Source organism: Peromyscus eremicus, chromosome 17, assembly GCF_949786415.1.
Source record: "Peromyscus eremicus chromosome 17, PerEre_H2_v1, whole genome shotgun sequence".
NCBI lineage: Eukaryota > Metazoa > Chordata > Mammalia > Rodentia > Cricetidae > Peromyscus > Peromyscus eremicus.
The window spans coordinates 38,477,595-38,486,487 of NC_081433.1; the positions used below are offsets into that span (position 1 = coordinate 38,477,595).

The window sequence follows — 8,893 nt, forward strand, 5'->3', positions numbered from 1 at the left end:
TCCGTTTGAACCCTGCTGTCCTTGTGGTGGGGGTGGGGGTGGGGGTGGGGGTGGGGGTGGGGGGAGCATTCCCTCACTGCACTGCGCCATCTAGCTACCAGCGGTGGCTCGCAAATGGCCTTCAGGGCTGATGGATGCGTTTTGTGAAGCTTAGTGACCTGTGGTAGTGATAATGAAGTATTCTGATGCGCAGATACATTATATTCTGTCACTATGGTTCTCTGCCTCTGGTGACATCACCTAATTTGTACTGCTTTACGGCATCTTTGGAAGGCAAGCATTTTCACCAGGGTCCCAGTTTCCTTATTGCTCCTATTCTTTTCTGTCAGATTGAATTTCTCTCAAAGAGAAAATATCGCTTGATATTGATTCCCGCGCACAAGATAATTTCAGGTTCCCGCTCGGCAGTTCAGCCAAAGCCCTGTTTAAAATCTCGAAGAGGTTTTCCAAGGCTAAGAGGCACAGTTCAAAAGAACAGTTCTTAAATGTGTTTAAAAGACCCTTGGCTACATTTTCTGATGGTTTCATCAGCAGTTTGCACTGATACACTTTCCATTGTTATCACAACTGAACCGTATCATAGGGAGTTGTACCAGCAAGACCATCAAGCTTTCTCAAAAGGCTATAACGCTTTGATGTTTTCTGGCCTATTTCTTACTGAGCTCTTAAAATGTTTAGCTTCTGCTGAGCCAAATACATACTTGCAAAGGCAAACGTAGTGAAAAAACTCTTCAAGCATCCTGGGTACTGCCGTAATAGCCAGACGTACAGCGGGAGGATGAGTCTCTGTTAGGAGGAGGTGGAGGGGGGCGTTCTTTGTGCGATGCATTGGGAATGACTAATACCGACCTTCAGCTGGGCTTTGGCCCATCGGTGCTGGGGTCTAGCTGTGGACACAGTGAAGAATCTGCTTTGCTGATCAGTGCTTATAGACATATCCCAAAGTCATTCCATCTTGGCGATGGTGTTTGCATCAAAGAGAAATCACAGACATCAGTTCTAGCCACGACTCCTCCACAGATGGAGGCGTTTAGAAGGATAGATGTTCGAGGGTGGGTGGGGGTGGGTGCGGGGAGCGGTTCTTAGATGTTTTAAAAAAAAATCCTAAATAATTTTTCCCTCTTCTGAATGACACTTGACTCTCAAGTAAAGAATATTTCTGCATGTAAAATGTCAGCTCCGTCTAATAATAACCCACTTAAAATATGCCACACACACAAAAAAAATCACTAATAGAATTTCTCACCATTTTATAAAGTGAAATTCTTTCCTCCATATGGGGGCCTGGTTCATAGATGCTTCTAGAATGGCAGCTATTACAAACACAATGGATTTCTTCAAGCTGAAGTCACATTCTGAGATGTAAACTTGCTATCTCATCTGTTACCAACATGTATCATTCATGCTTTGACACGAGAATAGCATGGGTGAGCAGTGGCAAATAAGGGATTAAGGAAGACTTTTTGAGAAAAACTCCCCTGGGTTTCTCCGGGAGCCATGAATATGAAAACATCAATAAGAGCTAAGGTTAAGAGTTAACTCTCTTATTGTAAAGATATTCTTGGTTTTCAGCAGCCAGGCTTAATTTTCAGCTATCAGTCTCTAAGCCAAATACAGCCACTTTCTTCTCCAATCCTGGAGGGTGGACTGTTGCATGCTCTGACTTCTTTATTTCACGGGATGGTTTTTGTGGGGGTAACAAGATAGTAGTCATTTATCTAAAGGTAATGTCAGCTCTGGCGTTTTGACAAGGCTGGAATGAGACAGCGTGTGTGTGTGTGTGTGTGTGTGTGTGTGTGTGTGTGTGTGTGTCTTTGCTTGCCCTGATCTCCACGGTTCTCAGGAGCTGTGATTGTGTTGAACAGTTATGGAGGTTTCTTCTTTAGAGAATACAGAAATGGCACGTTCAGCTCTTGGTCTGGGTCTTGTTCCAGAAACAAATACAGATCTCTACCAGTGGAAACCGTTTTTCTGAGTAGCGCAGGAATTCAGTAGGACAGCTTTTTTCTTTCAATTTTATTTATTTATTTTTTGAGACAAGGTTTCTCTGTAGTTTTGGTGCCTGTCCTGGATCTCACTCTGTACACCAGGCTGGCCTTGAACTCACAGAGATCCACCTCGCTCTGCCTCCTGAGTGCTAGGATTAAAGGCTTGCACCACTGCCGCCCGGCATCTTTCAATTATTTTTTATTTGTCCTTTTTCTTCCGAGACAGAGTCTTTCTATGTAACCTAGGCTGGCTTAATTTAAAGGTATTAAATAGCCCAGGTAGGGTGGCTTTGAACTCATGATCCTCCAGTCTCCAGCCTCTCCGAAATATAGGCACATGCCATCACAATTAAAATGCGAATGATCTCTACGTCTGCTCCTATTCTTTGTGTCTTGTTTATTTTATGCGTACCCGCTCCCGTCCAATGAAGGTGGCTTATGAATTGGTTAGGATGTTAAGAAGCTGAGTAGGGGTAGCCCTGTGCTCATAGCCTACTGTTTAGATAGGCAGTAGGGGCTTTGCTTTTGAGGCAGAAAACACCCGGAACCTCCAAGTAATCCTGCTCTGTTTGGGGACACTTCTTTCACTGTTGTCTAACGTTGCTACTTAATCATTAATATTGCAAACACATGACATCGGTCTCTCAGACAAAGAGAGTGCACAGAGGCCGATTTGACCTTCTGTTCCTTGAAGTCTTCACGTGGTTCCTTCCACAGGGGCGTCCATCCGTCCGCAGCAGCGAAGGGCTTCGGTTTGATTCATAGTGTCTGCGAGAGTGCGATGGGAGAGAAATCTCGCAGATCAGCGGTGTGGACTGCGGCAAGGCCGGCAATCTTCCAGGGCTGGTATTTCCTCATCTGTAAAAAGAAGGGGCCGGACTCAATGATTGCTAAGGTCACTTCCAGCTCTGTAAATTCTCTGCTTTTAAAAAATGCTCAGGTCCTGAAAGGAGCACATCTTGGGTTTCTGGACAATGGAGCCCAGGGTGTATTTATGTTTGACCTCCTACCACATCCTGACTCTCTCCTCTAATGAATCTGGGTTTATTCTTCACTGAAATGGCTCAGCTCCAGGAGCCCTTGGTGTGAGTCTAACACTGTGTAGATATTGATTTTTTTCTGGCAGGAGAGTGGTTACTGTAACCACCAAACTATTAAATTTCGCTCCTTTTCCTAGGGATGATTCCACAAGTGCCTTACCTCTCACGGCCTGGGGCTGATAGTCAAATCCAGGGCTCACTTGAAGGGGGCATTACCAGGATCGTGGTATTGTACAAAGCTTCCAGGCTGGCCGCTTCTTACCTTCCACAATCTTAGAGTTATCTATCAAACACTGTGGAGGTGGCCGCCACAGACAGGACCTGGGCTCTGTTCTCTGTCCCCTTCTTGGCCAAAGCTTAGCACCTCTCACTGGAAACGGGATCAACAATAGGACGAGCTCCCTTTATCATTTCGTTTGTATCTTTTTACACCCCCCCCCCCAATGGCATTAGTTATCTATTGTTGTCGTCGGGGTAGGATCACAAATGTCCCCCTCAACAAACACCTCTGTGGGGGGGAGGGGGTATGACACTAAAATATTGATTTGACTCCTGCCTTTTTATTTGAGAAGTTTACCCGGTGAGGTCTCCAGTGACTTAAGAAAAGGCACATAGGTTATACTAGCCATTAACTTCTAAAAAAAAAAAAGCTGGGCGGTGGTGGCGCGCGCCTTTAATCCTAGCACTCGGGAAGCAGAGCCAGGCAGATCTCTGTGAGTTCGAGGCCAGCCTGGGCTACCAAATGAGTTCCAGGAAAAGGCGCAAAGCTACACAGAGAAACCCTGTCTCGAAAAACAAAAAACAAAAAACAAAAAAAACAAAAACAAAAAAAAATTATCGGGGCTTCCATTTACAATAATTTTTAGGCGTTCGCCTTGTGATCCCAGCTAAAACACATGCCACAACCTAAGTGGTGAGCACAATGTCGATAAAGAACTCTGTATCTGGAACCATCATACCTTGTCTACGACCTTTCAGGAGATCCATGGTGACCCCAGAGCGGAGGGTGTGTTTAATGAGATCATTCATATTTCTGTAAAACCAGCCCTCTGACCACGTCTCTTCAGGGCGGCACTTCCACAGACGCAGCGTAAGTGGCGGTTCCACACGAGGCATTATCTCTTCTCGTACAACACTGAAAGCCTGCGCGCTGCCTGACAAACCGGAATTTTAAAAAGTGGAATGATTGGCACTTGGTAACTTACACAGGAGTAGAAAGTGGTACAAGAAAATTGCCCATTTCTTTTAGATTTACATTTTATGATTTTTTTTCCCCCTTTAAGAAGTGATAAGACATGTAATTTCCATCAGCTTCAACCAGCTATGTATGAAAGGAGCTGCAAGTTCAGGTCTGCGGAGGAAAAGGAAGCCGCCAGGAGGACTGGCATTAACACAGGGAGGCAGAGAGCCTTCGTGGCTGCCTTTACTTCGGGGGTTACAAATGGCAAGTTCAGGGCTGAGAGCAAACCTAAGCCTCAGAGTTGGGTTTTTCTGCCTTGAAAACAGTTCTGTTTGCCCTTTGTTGCTGGGCTCACCAGCCCCAAAGTCTCACCTGCCAAATGCTCCTCTGTGAGCCAAATGCCCCTCTGTGTGCCAAATGCCCCTCTATTAAACACAGAGAAGGAGGCAGATAGTGGGAATAACTAAAGCTTGCGAAGTTTTGCTTTATGTGATGGAGACTACGCATGGCTTGGTATAAGGCAATTCTTTTCTGCTGATTTATTTAGCCAGCCAATATTTACTGATCAATATATTTACTGATACAAATAGAACAAGGTGAATGCCTGAAAATCGCTGTAAATGAAAGCCCCTGTTAAATTTTATTTAGAAGTTAGTGGCTAGTGCAGCCTCTTGCCACATTGTACCTTTCCTTAACTCATTACAAAGACCTCACTGGGGTATATACTCCATATATAATATATTATATATGTTTGTATAATATATAGTGTATATTATATATTTATATATTGTATTGGTGTGCATTTTTATATTATATATAATGTATACACATACGGAGAACAAAGCATCCACACTTTACATATGCCCAGTTAACCTTTCTCCACTGGCCTCCACTGTAGTTATGAAATAATAAAGGTAATTGGCAACCCTGAACTTATAACAAAGTCTATTTAAGAGTTCTGATTTTTATTTCTGATAGGCATATTCTGTCATGTCCATCACTACTTTGTATACCTATCATTGAACACATACATACAACAGACCTCATGCTTGAAAACACATATGAAATATATATATACACACACATACATATTTATGAGATCACACACTGAGTTTTTATATTATCATTGTGTAGTTGGTTTTTTTTTTTTTTTTTTTTTTAACTCTTGGGGGCCTGACACTCAGCTCCCAAATAAATACATGGAAACTTATTCTTACTTATAAATGTCCGGCCTTAGCTTGGCTTATTTCTAGCCAGCTTTTCTAACTTAAATTATCTTGTTTCTCTTTAACTATGCTTTTCCTTTGGGCTTTTTACCTTTCTTTATTCCATATATCTTCCTTTCCTTCTTACTCCATGGCTGGCTGTGTGGCATCCTGTGTGTCTGGCCCCTGGTGTCCTCCTCTCTTCCTTTTTTTATTCCTCACTCTTCCTTAGATTTCTTCTCCTATTTATTCTCTCTGCACACCAGCCTGGCCTATTTCCCTCTCTTACTTAGCTACTGGCCATTCCCCTCTTTATTAGACCAATCAGGTGTTGTAGGCAGGCAAAGTATCACAGCTTTACAGAGTTAAACAAATGCAATATAAACGAATGCAACACATCTTTGCATCATTAAACAGCATAAACGAATGTAATACATCTTAAACTAATATTCCACAACATCATCAACTTTCTTGTCAGATAGGAGATAATACAATCTTCCCTTAGGTTTAAACAATCTATTTTAGTTTGGACTGCAGCGTATGGGAACATAAAATAACTAATCCTTTGAAAAACAGTAACCCTGGTACTTCTACCCACAACTGGTGGGTTATAAAAAGAAACACAGCTGGAAATGAGCTGGGAATGTAGTTGAGTTGGTGGAGTGTTAATCTGATTACACACCTGTACTCCCAGCACCGGGAAGGTAGAGTCAGGAAGATGAAGGTCATCTCAGCAACGAAGTAAATTATAGGCCAGCCTGGATACCCAAGACCCTTGCTCAAAATAAATGACAGAGAAAGAAGGTTGGAGAGAGAGGTTAAGTAGGTAGATAGATAGACAGACCGACAGACTCAAGTAAAAAGAAGAAGATTTCAATGAGCTACTTAGAACATTCACATGTTAAATGCAGCAGCAAGGTTCATTTATTCTTCATTTACCAGGTAGTAACAAGAACTGGTTTGTGTATTGTGATTCTTGCAGCACTAGTATATGGTAGAAAATTATTTCTTCAAAATGATTAAATGCATACCATTAATTCAACAGAAGCCCAGGTAAGTATGCTTCGAAGGTCACTAGGGTACTATGAAGTAATTCATAGTATGGCCCGACTAAAGCCCTGTGTTCTCCCCCCCATAACAAACATGACGTGCATATTGACTACTTCCTATACTTCCGCCTCTGTTTCTTTGGTTAAAAAGAAAAACTTCCCTTCTTGGCAAACAAAAGAGGTAGAAGAATTGTTAGGTGGTATCTTGGTAGGACAAATATCTATGAATGCCATCCAAGTCCCTTTCCGGGTAGCCTCAGAAGAATTTTACTTTGACTGGTCTTTTCAGTCTGGGGCCCCCACACTCCTGAACTACTGAACTACTTTCTAAGTAATGTAATACACATAGATAACCTGACGTTCCATAAGCAGAGGAGTGGGCCAAAGTCTGACCATATTGATGCTGTTTATCCCTTGTGACATCCCCTCACCTTGCCTAGGGAGCTGAAATCTAGATATGACTGAAAATAGAGCAAACCCCTGCGTCTGTGTGGTAGGGTGAAGCAAGAGGCCTCACATTATAAGCCAAAACGTAAGGTATTAGCGAGAGATTTAACACTTACAGTCACGCTTGGAGTTACAAGGTGTTAATGAGCAAGACATGGGAAGGCAGGCATTTCTCTCACTTGGCTGTCTGGCTTTACTGTTGGTGCAGAAAATTTGAAAACCTCTAGTTGTGAAACCATGAATCAGGAGCGTTTCCTGGATTATGAATGATGATGCCCTCTTCGAGAGGAGGGCTTTCAGCGGAATGTAGGAACAGTGAGGGTAACTTGTTTGTAGCAAGCAGGGTCCTGAATTTATTGCAGAGGGGGAGTGTGGGAGCTGACCAAAATGGAGAACGATGAGAAGTAACTAAATTATGTATGACAGTCTTTACTCGGCAGAGGAAGGAAGAAAGCTTAATGATGCTGTGGTTGAAGGACCAGCAGCAACTGGTGATGTATTAGTTGGATGTTGGTAAGAAGAGAAATGAACCCAACAAGGCCCAGGGACTATTGATGAGGGTGACAGAGACCACGCAGTGGATGGAGGAAGAGAAACCACTCGCTCGGGACATAATGAATTTTAGTGATGTGATAGTCAACTAAAGTTAACTTGACATTAAAAAATCATCACTATAATCTATGTGGCTCTTTCAAGCCCGAGTTTTATCAAGGCCAAAAAAAAAAATCTATAGCTAACAATGAAATATTTCCCCCCTTTGCTTTCCTGGTATCCACCAAGAGCAGTACATAATTTAATTATGGAATCTACAGGCTGGACCGTAGAGATGAAGAATGATGTGTTCGCGCTAGTGAGAAATTAGGTAGAACCGACTGTTTATTCTCATTATTCTCCCTTTGTGAGGCTAAATTAATACAGTTAACAAGCTTTTGTTTGGATTAGCAGTTGAGATCGGGGATGTGCAGATCAGAACTCATGATTATTACAGTAGCTTTTATTTATGGAGTGACGGTGTGGAGTGTGGGTAGTAGCAGCCGCAAGCCCCGCGGGTAGGACAAACATTCTGTCATTCTGGGTTGGAACAAAAGTTCCTCCAGAAAGTCTTAACACCTGAGTCCAGTAAACGATGTGTAAGGAAATCAGATGTAGTTCCCTGGGGCACAGGACCGCAACAAACTTTACCAGGGGACTGCAAAGCAAGCGTGTGTGCACCTTGACTCATTGGAGAAGGCTTTAGCTTGCTTTTCAGGGTCTTTCCCAGGACTGGAGTAGAAATTCTAAACCTGGTCCACCACAAAAGCCAATGCAAATGAAGTTTCGAAGTATGAGGCCTCGGGGCACGGCTGCAACGCCCTATACCCTTCTGGCAGGAAGCTGAGAAGCCATCGCTGGCTAGGAGGACACAGCCTGTAGGGCTTATTACAGAGACCCGAACCAGGTCCCTTTATCCCTTGTCCCTTTCAGGTCCCCGGCATCTGGAATCTTTAGTTTAGTTTTGTTTTGTTTTGTTTAAAAGTCACCTTTCTGTAGTCTTAGTAACAGCTTACGTCGGTTGATGATGGATTCAGAGGACTAGGAAGATCACTCACCATCAACAACTAAAAGCTCTCAAGCCCGTGGGCGTGGCCAGGCGCCGTCCCTTCCTGAGACCACCGCCTGCACCACCGGTGCAAAAAAAAAAAGCGCTCTGTGCAAACCGCAAAAGTCACCGCCACGCCGCCGGGGTCCCGCTGCCGCCGCGGGTCAGAAGTCAGATGCTGACTGCACGGGTGCGGAGCAGACTGCAGACCCACTCTGCATCAAGGACCTAAGGCGGCGGCAGTGGCGGCAGTCGGGGGGGGCGGGGTTCGCGACCGAGCAGGGGTGCTCGCCCTGCTCCTCCCCACCTCCCCTTCCGCCGCGCGCGGGCCACGCCTCCTCCCTCCCGACTTCCAGCGCGGCGGCGGCGGCGGTGGCGGCGGCCCGGGTCGGTGAGAGCGTGCTC

At 44.3% G+C, this 8,893-nt stretch overlaps 1 long non-coding RNA gene across 1 annotated transcript; it reads right to left on the reverse strand.

The window, feature by feature from the left end:
- Positions 1–2,455: 2,455 nt before the first annotated feature.
- On the reverse strand, positions 2,456–4,454 carry LOC131894610 (uncharacterized). The gene is made up of 3 exons (XR_009374963.1): positions 3,988–4,454; positions 3,189–3,398; positions 2,456–2,846 (listed from the first exon to the last, which is right to left on the reverse strand). It is a non-coding gene; the product is annotated as an uncharacterized LOC131894610 (long non-coding RNA).
- Positions 4,455–8,893: the final 4,439 nt, after the last annotated feature.